The 20,584-nt window shown below is 29.5% G+C and overlaps 1 protein-coding gene across 1 annotated transcript in view; it reads right to left on the minus strand.

Annotated features, from left to right (window-relative positions):
* LOC107398808 (modular serine protease-like) overlaps window positions 1–20,584 on the minus strand; it is a 389,835-nt gene that overhangs the window by 80,514 nt on the left and 288,737 nt on the right. The window lies entirely within an intron of this gene.

Raw genomic sequence — 20,584 nt, forward strand, 5'->3', positions numbered from 1 at the left:
GTTCTCGAGGAGCATCCTGCTTCCAGATTGGGCCCGGCTTGACTCGATCCGGGAGTTTTGTCTCGGACAAAAACTCTTTTGCCGAATGAGCGAAGGTGCAATAGGTTAGGTTTTTTCCTTGTCCACAATTCGATCGGCGAAACTCCATCTGGCAGCGCTTTCGTTGGACACCGGTTTCTCACGTAGTTCGCGGTCGCAATCGCTAAGGCCCAAAGCGACGGGGGCAAGTTCGCATCGATTTGCATGCATCGCGCGACTTCTACCAACGTGCGATTCTTTCGTTCGGCCACGCCGTTTTGTTGTGGCATGTGTGGCGTTGTCGTGCGAAGAATGATGCCTGGCTCCTTCAGCAGTTTCTCCATCTCCTTGTTTTCGTATTCGCCGTCGGATTGGACTGCCTTGATCTTTCGCTTGAGTTGGTTTTCGACGAAATTTTTGTAGTCTCGGAACTTCTGCACGGCGTCACTCTTCTTCTGGAGGAAGTAAACCATGCAGACTCGGGAATTGTCGTCGATGAGCGTCATGAAATAGCGTGCGCCTCTCATCGACTGTGTTTGCGTTGGTCCACAGAGATCGGTGTGAACCAGCTCGAGGAGTTCCGAGGAATGTGTCTCTCTGACTCCAAACGGGGCGCGCGATATCTTGGCGGAAAAGCAGGTGTCGCACTTGATCTCACTGACGATCGATTTAGTTTTCAGTCCTTTCACGTTCCCGCCTTTTGCCAGCAGTGACAGGTCGCGCAAGTTCAGGTGACCTAATCGGGTATGCCTCTCCTCGACGTCAGATTTTGACTAGTTCGCTTCAGAGACGGTCATCGCGCGTTGTTCACTTTAGCGAAGAAAGAACAAGTTTCCCATGCGTTCGGCGACTAGTTATACATCACCGAAACTGTTTAGAACGATCGCGCACGACTTCTTGAACGTGACCTCGTGACCATGGTCCACGATCTTTGAGATCGAAAGGAGGTGGGACCTTAAATTCGGAACGTACAGAGTGTCTTTCAACATCACAACATTGTCCGGGTTGTCTGCTGTTGCGATCCGCACATCACCTTTCCCGCACACTCGCGTCATCGAGTTGTCTGCAAGCTTTAACTGCCCGAGATCATCGCGCACATTGACAAAAAAGTCCTCGTCCTTGCACAAGTGTGACTTGCATCCGGAGTCCAAGCACCAGAGGTTGTTTGCACTTTTTGAATCGAGCACTTTGTCGATGAGAAAACTACAATGAACTTCATCTGGTTAACTTTTGGACGCTTGCTTTTGGCAGCAATCAGTCTCTTTGTGCCCGGTTTTGTGACAGAATCCGCACCTATTTCGGCGTTTCTCGTCCCTTTTCCCCTTTTTGGTGCCGCTACCATCACCTGTGCTGCCACCACCATTTCCACCGTTCGCGCCACTTTTGTTTCCTCGCTGGAACTTATTCTTGCTTGAGGAAGCTTGGCCTTTTACGAACATGGCGGCGCCACTTTTGTTCGTCTTTTCCCGGGCGTAATACTCCTCGTCTCGATGATTTTTATCATCAGAGCTTCAGCGTCGGGTAATTTCTCTCCGTTGATGTCGATCTCCATGGACTTGAGTTTGCCCATGTCGTCGAAAAACTCGGTGAGATGCTTGGAGACGTCGTCGCCATCTTGCATCTTTTGTTGTACGAGGCGTTTAGCAGCGTCGTTTTCCGAGCTGGTCCTTTCGAGTCGTAGATGATGTCCAGCTTGACCCAAACGTCCCGCGAGGTGATGCATACTCGGATTTGGTTCAGCTCCGAGGGATTGATCGCCAAGATGAAATCGGCCCTTGCCTTGCGGTCGTTGGTCCACCAGATTTTGGCTGCGGCTTGCGCTGCTACCAGCGCTTCGCCTTCGCATTCGACCACCGGTTGTTTATCTTCGCCGGAAACGTAGCCCCAGTGATAAAATAACTTTAATTTGATATATAACCAAAGGAGTAATACCATTTTGAAGAGATACTTTGTATTACAAAATAATTGGTGCTACAATTTTACTCAACAAAGGTTCTTTTGTAAAATAAATGACCTTGTCGGAAGTTCTAATTTTTTGCTTATTTTCTAAGATATCTAGAGTGGCTTGTTTAAAAAAAACACTCTCTAACGAACGGCACTTAGTGCGCTTTATGGCCAAACCTGGTCAAAATAATATTCATTTAAAGTATCATATGGGGGTAATGACATTCAAGATTGTGAAGAGGTAGTTTGAATTACGAAAAGGGTTTATGCTAAAATTTCCAAAAGTATACAAAAAAGTGCTTCCGGTTTGACCTTGTTTGACCTGTTTGACATTAACCTATTTCAAAATTTTCAATTTTTTTATTAGTTTTAAATTTATACATGAAAATTTTTTTAAATGATTACATATGAAATTAGTTTTGAAAATTTGATTTAAATTAAAATTATGTTAATATAAAACTTAAATTTTGTTAACTTTGTTTAAAGTTTAAAGTTTTTTATTAGGCTCATAGGCACACTACAAGTCCAACTGATATTTTATTGCATTACATGAATATGTTTACTATATTAGTTGTTTTGTATGATATATTTTTCTCATTAATTATTTGTTAAAAACAATCGTAACGATGTTGTCTATAAGAAGACGTTCACATTTTTTTTCGTGTGTCTAGAATTGGGAAAAATATCTTTAGTGCTCATTACAAACCATGAGATGTCGATTACAATTTTCTAAAATTTTTGCATTTTTTCTAAGATGATGTAATACTCGTAGATATGTTTATACAAAAATAATGTTTCTATGATTCCAAATAAAGCCCAACTGTAATTAAAACTAAAATATTTACGAAGTACGGCGTTTAAAATTCAGGCTGTTATATTGGTTGAAACCAGTAACTTTTTGAGTTACTTTCAATTTTCTTATCTAATGTTAAAGTACAATTTACCCATAACAGATTAATTGCCAGTATTGCTTTAGGTGCTCAGAAAATTTGAAAATCTAAATTTCAACTGTTTAGTCTTAATTCATGTTTAATTGTTGAAGACAAGGAAAATTAAACAATTTCGTATAAAAAAGGATAATTTAGTTTTGTACCCAGAAAACTTGAATTGATATTTCTATGATATCTTGATAATTCGGCTTCACTTTGTTTGCTAAAGTGAGGTGTCGATAATTTTTTTTGTTTTATTCGTTTGTTTTAATTGTATTTTTTAAAATTAATTATATTATAATAAATTTGTTTATTGATGAAATTCTGTTTCTGTGTAGGTATTATTTAAATAAAGTTAAGCTTTAAAGTTTAAACTTTAAACTGCTTTCTCACAAGAAATTTTGTTAGGAAAAATAATTCATAATATGAGATTTTCAAATTTTTTTTTTGTTTTCTGAGATTTTCCAAACGCCTTATTACAGTAGCAATTTTTTTAGGTAGGAAATGAATCATCAATAAATAAAAAACAATTGTGCATAGCACAATGACAATATTTTTGGGTGTAGTTATCATTATTAATAAGTGTTTCAATAACTTTTTTAATTTTTTCTTGTATTATTGTACTTTTTAATCTTTTTATACTTATCGGAAAGGTAATGGAGAGTACTTTAAAAAACAGTAAACAAAAATGTCGGTTGCTATTTAATAATAATGATATCATAAATAAATAAATGAAATTGATCTGTTCAAATTTTTTTTTGGAAAATGACCAACAAAATGACCCAAAAAATGCAAAAACAAGTGATTTAGCATTTTAATTGATCTTAAATTTGACCTAATTGGATTAGTCGTGGCAGTCAATATGGCGGCGCCATGACGTCATTACAATTTTTTTAAATGGAACGATATGATTTTTCTTTTAAAATTAAAAGTTTTATTAATTGGCCTTTAAAAATGTGCTACTTATTTTGAATGTAGATGAAGCAAATACGGAAAAATAACTTTTTTGGCAAATGCAAAATCTAAATTTTCACGTGTACTAAATACACAAATTCAATAATAGTTATTTATGCATTTAGGATGTAAATAAGAGCTCTCATATATTATTCCGTGATTTGCGATAAAGAATAAATCATTATGTACAGGGTGCTGCATTTTGAATGTCCGAATAGGGAATCTGAGAAATTAAGAGGTTTAGAGAAAAACCAGTGACTCATTTTTGGGTGCGTTTTTTGAGAAAATATTCTTGGTAAAAACCGTATCTTGGTCATCTCGCTATCGTCTTTTGTTTTCGACTTATAAACAAAAGGTGACATTTTAGCAAATTCTACAAAAATTCATATCTCCCTTATTATAAAAAATATATATTTGAAACAGACATTACAGAGGCACTTTTTACGGAGAATTTTGTAATGTTATTAGCGATTTTTTTAACTTTTAGTTGGGGTGTAATAACATAAAGTTGTATTTTTTTAAATGGAATCATAGTTGGCTGTGACATTTTAGAAAAATGTATTATTTTCTGAACTGAAAACAATATAAATACAGTTTAATGTTTTTGTATACCTCTGATAAAAAATATATTTAAAATATTTGAAAGTAGTTGGCCATGGAAAAATTATTTCTCATAAAAATAATTTAATTACAATTTATGTACATAAAGAATGTGCAGAAAATTTTAAACGATGTGTCACTGACTATTTGATGCCACTTTTTTATGATTTAGCAAAGTGCAATGGAGGTGACGTTGATAATGTTAAATATTATTTTATCGCAGATTGGATTTGATTTTGGTGTTTGGATTTATATTTTTTTGTAAAATAAAATTTTATTTACAAGCAGTCATACATTTAATAAATTTTTGTTATTTTAACATCTCATGTTTAATTAGAAAATAGGATGATAATGTAAGCTTGCCATTTTAAATCTAAAAACCAACATTCTTTTAAACGCAAAAATTTTATCTAATAATTATTTATTATGCTGTTTTTGAATTAATTAGTGTTTAAAAAAACATTAAATTATAAATGTTGAGTAATACATTTTTCATAATTTGAATTAAATTTCCAAAGTTTTTTCAGGGCCTACTATAAGAAAGCGGAATTTTTTTTTGATAATTTAAACTCTGATTACTATTTAAAAAAATACCAATTTATGTTATTACAGCTAAACAAATGATTAGAAAAACTCGGTAATAACATTGCTAAATTCTCCGTAGAAATGCCTTTATATTGTTTGTGTATCTTTTTTAATAAAGACAATATGATTTGTTTAAGATTTCGCAAAAATGCCAACTTCTGTTTATAAGTCGAAAACAAAAGACGATAGCGAAATGCGGTTTTGACCAAAATTATTTTCTCAAAAAACGAACCCAAGAATGTATCATTCGTCATTTCCTAAACCTCTGAGTTTTGGAGATCTCCTATTCAGACATTTAAAATACAGCACCTTGTACATTTGGCTACTTTTGTAAAAACATTTTATAATTTATCAAAATTAAGAATTAAAATAATAGGCATCGTGTACAAAAAAATTGTATTTTTAGAACGAGTCGCAAACTTACAAAGTCGTAATACTGATTACATTCAAAACTTTATTATTCTCATCAAACTTATAAAATTTTGCAATTCTATTTTTATTACATTAGGTAAAAATTTCTTACAATACAAACAGAAGTCAAATAAGACATTATTACCACGTAATATACAATTATGTTAAAAATTAGACTGTAATAGTTATTTAAGTTATTGTTCCTACTATTATTTGGATGTCCGAGACTAAAAAACTCCAAGCGATAATTTAACTTAGTGAGTAAATTTGGGCAACACTGTCGCGCTTCGTATAATGCGCAAAACCTCCTCAATTTTTACAGACGGGACTCTCATAGTAAGTAAAACATAGTGGGCTTTGTGAAAACTGAGAAATATATTTTTAACTGTTTGTTAAAAAAACTTACCCCTCTGAGGTTGCGCGAAATTGTTTCTAATTTTAGAATGTGTTTGTGCAGAATATACAGCTCTGGGTCCACAGGAAAGCCCGGGCTTCCTGGTGCCTATAGAACATACCGGGCTTGATAAAGATAGATGAGTATGTATATACAGCGTGCTCAAAAACTGGCGCACAAACTCAATGGTGTGTGTTAGAGAAGTGGTTACATATAATGGTAAAAATACTAAAAAAATTCTTTGTATTAAAGTTATTGATAAATAACTAATTTTAGGTAAATGATATGTGCCAACGTTGTCTAACAGTTATGATCGCAACAGAATTTGAGCAACAATAAAAATATCGACCTGCCTCAAAATTTTCTATTTTCTTATTGGTTTAAAATGTAAACATAAATAAAATAATATTAATATTAAATTTAATGGCTGTTACATTTGTTTAAAGTTTAAAGTTTATTAGGCACACTAGTAGTGCAACTGATATTTTAATCCATTACATGAAGATGATAACTACATTAGTTGTTTTGTAAGAAGTATTTCTTTTGTCTTATTATTTATTTGCTGAAAACTACCGTAACAATTTCGTCTACAAGAAGATGATTGTTTACGTCTTTTTTTAAATGGCATATTTACAGTTTGTGATAATTTTGTGTGCCCAGAATTAAGCAAAACATCTCTAATGCTCATTACAAACAATAAGATTTGCATTTTTTGCATTTTTTAAAGATTATATAAAAAACACTTTTACAGTACAATTTATGCATAACAAATTAATTGCCAGTATTGCTTTAGGTACTCAGAAAAATATCTAAACCCCATTTGTTTAGTCTTAATTCAAGTTTATTTGTTGAAAACAAGTAAAAATTCAATAATTTTATCTAAAAAAAATGATATAGCTTTGTATCTAAAAAATATGATATAATATTCCTATAACATTTTTATAATTCTGCTTCATTCTGTTTGCTAAAGTAAGGTGTCGATAATTTTTTTGTTCTTTTCGTTTTTTTTTAAATACATTTTTTGAACTTAATTCCTTTATAATAAATTTGTTTATTTGTGTAATTTTGTTTCTATGTAGTGTTACCGGGAAGACGAAGAAAGAAAAAGTAAAAAAAAATTCGTAAAAAAATGACTTTTCACTTTCCAAAAGAAATTCAGTTGTCAAGTACTTAACAAAATAGGCTACTCGCATCTTGTGAACCATGTAACAGTAGGTATTATGCAAGAAAAGTTTAAATTAACGGCCATTTTACTTTTATGTAGAAACTTGTTATTTTCTAAATCATTTTTTTAATTTGACTTTTTAACGTCAAAGCTCAATTTTATAACAATAACTTGCTAGTTATAAAGCATTGCTTCATCACAGGAAATTTTGTTAGGCAAAATACTCTTCATAATTTAAGATGGTCCAATTTTTTCTTATTTTTCGAAGGTATTCCAAACGCCTCATTTAAGTTGCAATTTTTTAGGTAAGAAAAGCATCATCAATAAATAAAAAACATTAAGGCAAAGCACAAAGACTAAGCTTTTTGTGTGTAGTAATCATTATTAAGTGTTTTAATCGTTTTTTATTTTTTTTTGTATTATTATACTTTTTAATCTTTTTATACTTATCGGAAAGGTAATGGAGAATACTTTTAAAACAGTAAACAAAAATGTCGGTTGCTATTTGATAATAATAATAACAATAATGTCGTAAATAAATAAATGAAATTGATCTGCAAAATATTTTTTTGAAATATGACCAACAACATAAATATAAATTTTATGCGTTACTTTAAGCTCACTCTCGACAGAGTAAGTTTAAAGTAACGCTAAAAATTTGTAAATCCTTTAGTATAAAATTCATATTTCTTTTATTTTTCAAAAATAAAAAGAATTCAAAAAAGATTTAGCATATTGATTGGTCCCAAATTTGACCTAAATATGGTGGTCAATATGGCGGTGCCATAACGTCATTAATATGTATACAAAGCTATGTCATCCTTTTTTATACGAAATTATTTAATTTTCACTTGTTTTCACAAATAAACATGAGTTAAGACTAAACAGATGAAGTTTGGATATTAAAATTGGCGCACCGATAAAACAACCCGCGACAAAATAGCCCACGACTAAATAGCCTGGCGATAAAACAGCCCACCACTAATAGTCAAAAAGGTAATAGTATAGACTAAAATAAAAAAATAAGTATAAATGTTTGCAAAGAATTTAGATAAACGATTAGGCCTAGTAGTGTTTCTTGGTATGTTCACTAAAACATTTAAGCCAACATTCACAGCCGGCTGTGAATATTGTCAAATATGTACAAAATACAAAAAAAGTGCTTACATTCTGCCCTATAATTGTTTATCATTTGAATTTTTAACTTTTAATAATTAAGACATTTTACAAATGTTATTTATGAATTTATTTATAAATGTTTCAAACTTTTCAAACGTTGTGATTAAGAACAATTTTTATAAAAATTGTAAATTTTAGTTTTTATTTTATTACATAATAGAAATGAATTTTCATTCAACTAATTTTTTATCTGTTTATAATTTTGACTTACTTTTTGCTATTTGAAAACTATGTAAACGACAACGACTCATTTTACCAAATTATTTTTTTTAATAAAAGATTAATAAAAATGTAAGATAGTTAGTAATGATTATTAATACTCATTAAAACCATAAATTAGGTAATTAGCTGTTAATTTTTTGAAGTGCATAAATAATTTATAACAACTAATATTAAGAGAAACTGCGACGTTGGCGGTTACATAGTTTAGAAACAACTAATAAGAGCACGTACAAATTTTTGTCTTTTTTATTTTTAATTTATTTGCTGCCACCATCTAAAATTTAGAACAATTTTTTAGTCGGTTTATTGATCGTATAATTTTTTATGCGATGAACGTCCAACTGTGATTGGAATAAGCTATTTTATTAATGGACTGTTTTGTCGCTAGGCTAATTTGTCGTGAGCTATTTTGGCAGTGGCTTTTGTCAGTGGTCTATTTTGTCAGTGAGCTATTTTGTCAGTGGGCCATTTTGTCGGTGGGCTATTTTGTCGGAGCCATTTTGTCGGGGCAATTTTGTCGCGGGTTCTTTTGTCGGGTCACGATTCAAATTTTCTGAACACCTAAAGGAATACTGGTAATTAATCTGTTATGAGTAAATTGTATTTTAACGAGAGATAAGATGATTTCCTCCTCACAATTTTGAATGAGATCACCCACTTTGTGATACTTCAAATAAAAATTATTTTGACCAGGTTTAGCTATAAAGAGCACTAAGTCTTCCATTAGAGAGTGTTTTTTTAAACAAGCCATTCTACATATTTTAAAAAATAAGCAAAAAATTATAAATTCCGACGAAGTCATTTACTTTACAAAAGGACACTTTTTGAGTACTTTTTAAAATTGTAGCACAAATTATTTTGTAATACCCACCACCTCTTCAAAATGGTATTACTCCTTTTGCTATATCTCAAATTAAAGTTATTCTGTTTCTCCAAAAACAAAAATTAACCTGCCTTTAAATTTTTTAACTTTTTGTTTATTTCCTGAGATATCCAGGTTGACTTATTTTTGAAAAAAGCATTCTGTATCGGAAAGCATTTAATGCGTTGTGTTTTTTTGCTACATTGGAGGGTTTCGAATACTGAACAAAATATCTTAGAATAGTTAATATCGAGCATTTGCGAGTCTGGAAGCAATTTGCTTATCCATCCACGCGTTCTAATGCTTAAATTATTATCGGATGGCATTTATTAATGCGCTATGCGCGATTGCCACGTTGACGGGCTTCGGATACTGCACAAAACGTCTTGGGGTGGTTACTGTCCGGAGAACATCTACAGTACATCAGCGACCGTACGCCCCCTCTACCGCAAACCCTCGAACTAAACGTGTATGTTTTGAGGTATAAACCGACTTTACGAAGCCAGGTCGAAAATGATGGTGTTAATGCTGGGGGAACGATTTATACACGTTGTACTTATACAGCCGATCGCTAAGTCGACGAATCGTCTCCGACTCCGATTTTACGTGTTCGCCTCCGATTTCGGAAGCGAGAACATCTTGCCTTGTTCTCATCGAATTTGGTGGGAGGAATGCTCTCGTAAATTTTTGCCCAGAGTCGAAAACGACCCATATACATATACAAACATACACCAAGGTTCGGGGTTGGTTATAGAGATGGAGCAGCGGTCTTATACAAAATGTGTTTATAGGTCGTAATCACCTCCATGCACCTATAGTAATTTATTGGCTCCGAAACTTGGCAACACAGCAAGGAGTCGCAAACGGCACATTTACTTGAACACTTACTTGCGCGCAATTTGAACACTGCTAAAGCTAAACCAAACCGTCCTTTAAATTGAATACCACTCATATGACTGTTTCTTGAAATATCTGTATTTGGTTTGGCAAAATTGGTACAAACATTAATAATTGACTGTACTACACTAAAAATTTTTTTTTTTTAATATTTAGCCATAAGTATTATTAACTAGTTGTGTGCTAAGTAAAAAAAAATTTTAATCTTCTAAAAAAGAATATTTGATCTTTGTTTTTTCAGTATTTTAGTACTTAACATAACAAATAATTTAACATCAACTCAATTTATTTACCTAATTAGTCGTTAATAAACTTAATTTTATCAATTACATTAACTCCGGTATTTGTTTTTTAATTATTCAAAAATTATCATTGATCGACACTTTATTAAATAAAAAACTCTGTAAACTTAAAGCTGCCAACAAAATTTTAATTTTCTTTACGCCAATTCAACTCACATTAAAAGAAATCAATGGCTCATTCTTAAACACATGGACAATTATTTTTGGTAAAATCGCATATCGTTATCGCTATTTATTATTGATATTTTTGCAAAACCTTACGAAAAATATAACCTACCTTTTACTCTAAAAGGCACACCAAAATCACTGTTTGACCTATGTAATAGTTATATCGAATTAAGTTAACATATTAACATAATTATATTATTAGCACAATTGAGATAATTCAGCAATATTTTCATCTTTGTACGTAGCATTACTTTAAACAGCCCATTAAATTTTAATTTATTTTTCCACAAACCGGCCCTAATTTTTTAACTACGTGGATCAAATTGAAATGTTACCTGTTAATGTTATGTTATTGAATTTTTCTTTGATTATATCACTTTTGGTTTTAAAAAACTGGAGTTACTTTTGCCTTTGTTACGTTGGCAACTAAACATGGATAAATAATATAATATAATAAAATATAACATAATATATTATAATGATGATCTAATAAATCAATTGATTTATTGTACTGTGCCTTTCTGAATTGAATTTTTTTAAAATTTTCGTCACAATTCAATTCAATTCTGAATTGAATTTTTTTAAAATTTTCGTCACAATTGTTTCCACAAATGTTTTTGTGGTTTAGCGGTGTTACCCAAAGGTATCATTCTGTTTGTGCTTTCTAATAATTTCATTTTTGTTTGAGTTTAAGTGCTATGAGAACTACAAACATTTATTTAAAATTCTTAATTTGTTGTTGATTTTTAAAATTACTAATTTGACGTACTGTCTTTTTAGGAGTTTTTGTAATCGATAAACCAGTTCAAACTAAAAAAAATTGTTTTATTTAATAAAATGTTATCGTTCGAAATTTTACTAATTGGTTCTTCAGCTTGATTACTGATGATATATTTATTACAAAAACATTATAACCTATTTCAATTATATCTAAATTTAAATGATACATAATACTTGTTTGAATTTTGAACTTCTATCAAAACCATTTTTGACAAATGTTTAAATGATTTGTCGGTGTTATTCAAAAGTACTATTCTGTATCCAAATTATATTTTGTGCTTTCTACTAATTGCTTTTTTTTGTATGAGTTTAATTTCTATGAGAACTACCAGTTTTTATTAAGAATTTTTAATTTGTACTCTATTATTAAAATCACAAATTTTGCATGCAGCCATATCTGTATAACTACTAAACTTAATAATTTTAGTTTAATTTTTATGAGAGCAACCAGTTCCTATTTGCAATTTTTAATTTGTTGTCAATTTTTACAGTTTTTGGATTCACTTATTTGATATTCAGATATATTTTTCCAATTTTTAAACAAAAATTTTTTAAATGATTTATGAAGGAGAGAACCAAACTCGAAGTCGCCCCCCAAGAAATTTATTTATAAAACAGGACAGGGACAATTGTTTCGGGGTCACTACCCCATCATCAGCCAACTAACACAGATATTTTCCATAAACAAATAGAAGAACTTTATTTGTCCATGGATTACTTGGATTTTTAAGAAAAAAATTTTTAAATGTCTAAAAATGTCTAAAAATGTCTAAAAATTGTACCTTTTTCGTGAAAAGATATGTCTTTTTTGATTTTAACAAATAGGTATTTATCAATCCTGTGACGTGGATGCAATAAATACTAAATATTTTTTTTGTTTTTTTATCTATTTGCAGTATTGATTTACCAAGAATTGGTTTTAAATGAACCTGAAACAAGTTTAAAATCATTAAATTTAAAACATGATTGAAATTAAAAGAATATTCACATCCGATTTAATTGTTGATAAATAGGCTCACTGAAACGCTAGTAGTACAATTTATATTTCATTCTATTAGTTGAATATGATTACTCTTTTATTTATTTAAAGTATAATTATTAAAAATTGGCGTAGAAGAAACAACTTAACCGATAAGAGAATGTATCTCTGGTGCATCTTTTGAATCTTACACCAGATGATTCGCTAAAATAGGACGTCGATTACAATTTTCCTGAATTTTTCTTAATTTTTCAAAAATATCTTCAAATATTAATTTTTTATAATTAATGAGATTACAACGAATATATGTATGTACTCAGTCTTGTACCTCATAAATTATATTGAAATTTCCAATGAATAATGTCAAAATGGCTTTTAATCCCACTCTGACGATTTTTTTTTTAAGTCAAATTTTTGCAGAATAATTTTACTTCGTATTTCCGATCCATTGATGTAAAAAAACAGCTAATGTGATTTTTTGGTCAAATGATTTTTTTCTTTTTTATTGGACAAATGAATCAATATAATTTTTTTTTCCTAGCAAGATTGGATATCAGTGCAGTGAAATATATTTATTTCATATTTTTTTCCTCTCTTGTAAGAAATGTAAAGTGTCTGAGTGTAAAACAAGACGAACCCGGTATATAGGTTTTAGTGTAGGGTTTGACTCACAATCACACAATGTGCTTTATTTCATGCTGGATCCGTATTTGACTTGAACACAATCTTTGCTTCGAGGTTTTAAATTTAAATTAAATTAACTAAATTCATTAAATTAAAGTAACTATAATTTAAAGTTAAATGTAAAAAAAATATTTTTTTTTGCTTTTAAATTATTTTTGTGGTTAAATTAAATTCTAAAAATACATTTTTCTTTGTATCATCCACGTCAAAGAATTGACCTATTTACCTATTTACCTATTTGGTAAAATTAAAGTAGACATATCTTTTCTTTAAAAAAATTCCAATTTCTTATACAAATCTATTTAATTTTTACTTATTTTTAACAAGTAAACTAAAACTATCTGCTCACTACGTAAATGACAATTTGATATATTAATTTTGGGTAAATTGTACTTTAGCTTTAGATAAGTAAATTTTAAACAATAACTTTAAAAGTTATACGTTTCAGCCAATATAACAACGTGAATATTGAACGCTGTACTTCGTTAATATTATTAGTCTTAATTATTTTTTGGTCTTATTTCAGCACGTAGAAACATTATTTTTAGATACACATATACGCTGTACCCTCCTTAATCATAAAAAAATAATATTTAAAGAAATTGCAGAAAAATTAAGCAAAATTCAGAAAAGTTGTAAGCGACGTCCTATTTTAGCAAGTAATCTGGAGTAAGATTCATAAAATGACCTAGAGGTATATTTCCTAATTCTGGACACACGAAATTATTAAAGATCGTAAAAATGCCATTGAAACATCCCGTTTTAGACGAAATTGTTTATTATACGCGTATTATTTTCAATAATTATACTTAAAATATCAATTGTACTACTAGCAATGAGCATAATAAAAAACTGTAAACAAATTTCACAACAATTAAATGGGATATTAATATTTTTCTAATATCAATCAAATTTTAAATCTAATTATTTTGAACATGTTCCATGTAAATTTAAGACCAATTCTTGGTGAATAAATATTGCAAATAGATAAATAAACATAAAAATACATTTATTACTATTTGCATCCACGTCAAAGTCTTTATAAATACCTATTTGATAAAATCAAAATAAACATTTTTTTCCATAGATTTTTTTACATTTTAAAACTTTTTAGTTAAAAAATATACCTGTATATAAAATAAATAATTTCAAAAACGCTGTTAAAATTGACAACAAATTAAAAATTGCAAATAGGTTTGCAAATAGAGTTTAGTAGTTTAACAATATGCCTGCATGCCAAATTTGTGATTTTAATAATTAACTACAAATTAAAAATTTTAAATAAATCTGGTAGTTCTCATAGAAATTAAACTCATACAAAAAAAGCAATTAGTAGATAGCACAAAATATAATTCAGATACAGAATGGTACTTTTGAGCAACACCGATAAACCATTTAAAAATTTGTCAAAACAGTTGAATTGCATTTAAATTTAGGTATAATTAAAATAGGCTATAATGTTTTGGTAATAAAACGCTAATTTTCATCATTAATCAAGCTGAAAAACTAATTAGTAAAATTTCGAACGATAACATTTTATTAAATTTTTTTTCTCAGTTTAAACTTGTTTATCGATTAAAAAAACTTTAAATTGTAAATACGTATATATATATACACTATCGGACAAAAAGTAAGGCAACATGTTATTATATGTTATTATTATATATTATAATTAATTATATATATATTATATATTATATATACATATATATATATATATATATATATATATATATATATATATATATATATATATATATATATATATATATACATATATATATATATACTATCGGACAAAAGTAAGGCAACATGTTGAAAAATATACAACTATTGGTATTTTAAATTTTAAGAGTTGGTATTTACCTTCAATTTAATTTTATAATAAATGTTTAAAGATATTCTTATTCGTGTTGAAAATGGATAGCCTATAGGTAATTATTATGACATACTACTAGCTTGAAATATAAAAAAGCCAGATATTAATGCGACAAAAGTAAGGCAACATTGTCAGAAAATATTTTCAACTCAAATTTTATTTGATTCAACATTTACATAACACTACCCAACACTAAAGTTTAAATAAATAGAACGAAAAATTCAATAATTTATGGAATAGCCGTTATTAAGTATATTTTTTTGGCACCGTCTGGGCATTGAAGAAATTAATTTTTGAATAACATTTTCATCCAGATTTGACCACACTTCCTTGATTTTATCTATCAAAGATTGCTTGTTGGGAAATCTTTGTATCCGGATTCGTCGCTCTACCTCTTCCTATAAGTTTTCAATTGGGTTGAGGTCTGGTGATTGAGCAGGCCATTGCAAAACATGAATATTATTATTTTGGAACCACTCACTGACCAATGCAGAAGTGTGTTTGGGGTCGTTATCTTGCTGAAAGATAAAACGAAGAGGCATTTCCCATTCTGCATACATCTTGGAGTATGTCCCTATAGATGAACCGATCCATATTACCCTCAATAAAGCTCAACGGACCCACACTATTCCACGAAAAACACCCCCACAAAAAAACGCTACCATGACCATGTTTAACAGTAGGTGTAACATACTTGGGGTTGAATGGTGTATTGATTGGCAGTCTCACACGTTTCATTCCATCCGAATTAAATAATTTGTATCGAGTTTCGTCATTAAACAGAATTTTCCTCCAATCTTACGGTGTCCAATTCAAATGTTCTCTTGCAAATTGAAGTCTGGCGCGTCTATTTCTTTCGGAAATCAAAGGTTTTTTAGCAGGACGTCTACTAAAAAGCTTTGCTGCAACCAGTCTTCTTTGAATTGTTCGTGTACTAACTCCTACTTCCGGTATTTCCGCTATAATTTTAGATGCAGATTTCCATGGATCGTTTTCCGAAATTCTTTTAATGCGTCTGTCCATGTTTATAGTGGTTTTTTGTGGTCTTCCCGATTTTGGATTATTGTTTAAATGTCCTCTTTCGTTGTAGCGAATTATTATTTTAGACACGCTGTATCTAGGCAGTTGAAATCTTCTTGCAATATCCGCTTGTTTTTCATTGTTTAAGAAAGCATCTATCACTGTTTCTTTCAACTCTTTACCAATTGGTGTACCCGTTTGCATGGCTCTTGTTGCACAAGACGAACTGTTAATATTGGCCTAACAAATTTTTTTGAAAAAAATCTAAATGTTGCCTTACTTTTGTCGTCTTAAAATAATCCTAATATATATATCGATGTAGTCAAAATTAATCTTTAGTTGCCAACATTACATTTACATAAGGCAAAAGTAACGCCAATTTTTTAAAACAAAAAAGATAATCAAAGGAAAAATTAATAATATAATATTTTTTTAATCTTTTGCTAACACAATTTTTAATTTTGAATACATTTTGTGCCCTAAAATTAAATACGTTTTAGAAGCCAGCTACAGTGAAATATACTTTTTCTTGTCTTGGTGTTGACAAACCTCAAGACAAGAGTAAGTTAATTAACAATTTCAAGTCAAAACAACAAGCTAAATTAAATAATTATAATCACAATTAACTTTTATTTTGCAAATCAGATATAGTTTTTCACATATTATTAATTGATCTAATATCTATTAAATGTTTATCTTTGTTTTCGCCGGCACATTTACTCTCATAGTACTACCACTATATCAACCCGTCAATTTTTTTACAAATATACTCATCATAAGCTTTCCTTAAACAAAGCATTTATATTATATTTTTCTTTTTAGTCGTTATAATTGTTTTTTTTTGTAAATTTTTTACATTTTTGCATTCTGTTTAACTGTTAGTTTAATAACGACAAATACGATCAAGATTAAAATTTTATCTTCTTTTAATATCTCCTGTTTTGTGTCCTACATTAGCGTTTGTGTTATCTAAAAAAATACCTAAAACTAAAGGTAAATTAGTAGACGACAAGGGAAAAAAGAAAAGAAAAAATTTGTTTTATCTTTCAGATCAAACGTGATAGAAAAAAGAGCACCAGAAATTTGCAACTTTCAGATAAAATTTTGATGTCCTGATAAGGGTATAGTCAAACTAAGACAAAACATCTTGACTTAATTTTATCTTAATATTTTAACAAAACTAAGAAATTAAGATTTTTGTTTATTATAATCATTTAGAAATAATACAAGTCTCCTAATTTAGATCTCATTATGCACTTACTCAGTAACTTTTTTCCACTAGTTCCATAAAATTATATTTTTGAATATAGCTGAACGTCGTTGTGGCATTGGTGTAATGCTTGTTATTTTACTTATGTAAAAAATATCTACTTTTTTTAATTAGAAATATACTTATTTAGTTTTAAATAGTAGTTGGTCGTGGAGCAACTTTTATGTTTTAATGGACTGCAGTAAGGTGACGTTATAATTTTGCTAATACTATAGATAAGAGTTTTGTGTTTGATTACGCTTTTTTATTAAATAAAAATTTATAGACTGAGAACATAAAATAAATTTATTCTTCTCAACACTTCGTGTTCTGTCTAGTACCTACTATTGGAAATCTAGTATTATAAATTTTTAGTATATCAAGTTATTTACTTGAATAAGACTTTTTTGAATTGTGAGAGTACAATAAGAGTTAAATTTATGATTTGAAAAAGACAGGAAGCGCTCTACTGTTTGCAGAAAATGAAATCATATTTTTGTAATTAGTAAAAGCTTTCAACAGGCACTGATGAGAACAGGTGTCCACTAATGGAAGATGAAATATTTTGATATATGTTTTGTTACGTTCCAATAAAAATTTTCGTTGTGAAGAGGTGTCCGTTATTCGGAAGTGTCCCTTAATTTACGTATCAAACAAAAACGTAAAGAATGAAATGTAACATTTCAATTTTTTCCAGAAAGTCAAAAAATTAAGAGCCGGTTTGTGGAAGACTGAATTAAAATTTAATGGGCTGTTAAAAGTAATGCTAAGTAAAACGTGAAAAATATTCCTGAATTATGTCAATTTTGTAAATAATATAATTATGTTAATATGTCAAGTCAGTTCAATATAACTATTACCAAGGTGAAAAAATAATTTTGGTGTGCCTTTTAAAGTAATAGGTAAGTTATTTTTTTTAAATTCTGTAAAAACATCAATAACAAAAAACGATAAAGGTATGCGGTTTTACAAAAAATAATTTTTTATAAGTTTAAGAATCAGCCATTGATTTCTTTTAATGAGAGTTGAATTGGCGTAAAGAATTTATTAAAAAACCAATACCTGAGTTAATAATGTAATTATAATTAATGTAATTATAATTATTATTATTATTATAATGTAATAATAATTAAAATTAAGTTTATTAACCACTAATTCAGAAATATATGTCATATATAGTACTAAAGTGCTGATAAATATTGATCTTCAGATTAAAAAAATTTTTTTACCTAACATACAACAATTTATTAATAATATTCATGGCTAAATATTAAAAAAATAATTTTAGTGTAATACAGTTAATTATTAATGTTCGTACTCATTTGAGCCAAATGATATGAGTAGTAATAAATTTAAAGGAGGGTTTTGCAGTGTTATGTTCTTCAAATTGCGCACTGGGTGTATATCTGTTTAAAAGTAGAAGTTTATATCGTTTGCGACTCCTTGCTGTGTTGCCAAGTTTCGGAGCCAATAAACTACTATAGATGTATGGAGGAGATTACGACCTATACACCACTTTTTGTATAAGACCGCAGCGCCATCTCTATAACCATTTTTGAACCTTGGTGTATGTTTGAATATGTATATGGGTCGTTTTTGACTCCGGGCAAAAATTTGCGAAAGCACTGCCCCTTTACTTACTATGAGAGTCCCGTTTGAAGTATGTTTGTTAGGATGCCCGACAGTGTTGCCCATATTTACTTACTAAGTTAAATTACCGCTTGGAGTTTTTTAGCTTCGGACATCCAAATAATAGTTGGAACAATAACTTACATACCTACTACAGTCTAATTTTTAATATACTTGTAACTTACGTGGTAATTATGTCTTGTATTGTATTGTATTGTAAAGAATTTTTACCTAATTTAATAAAAATAAAACTGCAAAATTTTATAAGATTTATGAGAATAATAAAATTTTGAATGCAAGTAGTATTAGTACTTTAAAAGTTTGCGACTCGTTATAAAAAAATACAATTTTTTGAGACATGATAACTATCATTTTTATTCTCATTTTTAATAAATCATAAAAATTTATTACAAAATGTTCCAAATATAAATAATTATTTATTTAAAATGTCTATAACGCGTAAAATTTGGAATTCCTTAATTTTTTGTACTTAGTATTTTAATGGAGCTCAAAATTTGACCGAACTGGATCAGTCGTCATACTTTTTTAATGGAGCAATATCAATTTTCTGGTATAATTAGAAAATCTTCTAATAGGCCTTTATAACTGTGCTACTTATTTGAAATGTAGATAAAACGGAAGCGAAAAAAAATTATAGTAAAATTTCTATTTTGTTATTTTTTAAAATAAAATAAAATTGTACAAACAGGTAACTTAGTATTTCAAGAGGTCAATTCTGATCTAACTAGATCAGTCATATCGGCTAATTTCCGGAAATTTTATTTATTTTTCCCTACTTGCTTTATCTACATTCTAAACAAATAGCACAAGTGCAAAAGGCCAATTTATAAGGCTTTTAATTGGTCGTGGTCGAATTGGTTCCCAATAATCTGTATAATTCTGTAAAAGGTGATGGTCGAATTGGTTCCCGGGTGATAGTCGAATTGGCTCCCGCATGAGCAGGTAGGTAAAAAGAATTAAGCCAAATATATGTTAATATTTCAGATTTAAAGCTGGTAGAAATGTTCAAATAATTATTTTCTTGGCACAAAATCCAACAACAAATTTCATTTATTCATGGCTAACTGGTTATTTAAAAGAAAGGAGAATGTAATTTTTAAGCCCAATGCTCTCCTGTAAATTTCGTAAAATGTTTCGTCAAGTAATGACTATTAAGACATCTCACATGATGACGTTGCGTTCGTTAATGTCTATTAATACTATTAAAGCATCAAAATGGAGACAAATTACAAATATAATTTTAAAATTTTTCGACATAGTACCCATTAAGTTCTATGCGCCTTCTCCATCGTTTTGGAAGCACTTGAATACTCGAAGAAATATTTATCCACAGCCTTTAAATTGTTAAAATATGTTTTGTTTTTGAACGTTTTGGAACTTGTAAATTTGTTCATACACTTACAAACGCCATTTCTGTTATCATAATACTTTAATCTGTTTACCTGACCTACCTGACTGACGGGAACCAATTCGACCATCCCCGGGAACCAATTCGACTATAATTAAAGAGGATTACAGAATTTGGGAACCAATTCAACTCGTCCCTTTTAATTATAAAAGAAAAATCATTTCGTTTCATTAAAAAAAAAATTATGACGTTAAGGCGCCTCCATATTGAGTGATTCAATTAGGTCAAATTTGGGACCAATTAAAATGCAAAATCTTTTTTGCATTTCTTTTGTTTCTGAAAAGTAAAAAAATTAATTTTATACT

The sequence above is a fragment of the Tribolium castaneum genome, chromosome 11 (assembly GCF_031307605.1).
Source record: "Tribolium castaneum strain GA2 chromosome 11, icTriCast1.1, whole genome shotgun sequence".
In the NCBI taxonomy this organism is placed as follows: domain Eukaryota; kingdom Metazoa; phylum Arthropoda; class Insecta; order Coleoptera; family Tenebrionidae; genus Tribolium; species Tribolium castaneum.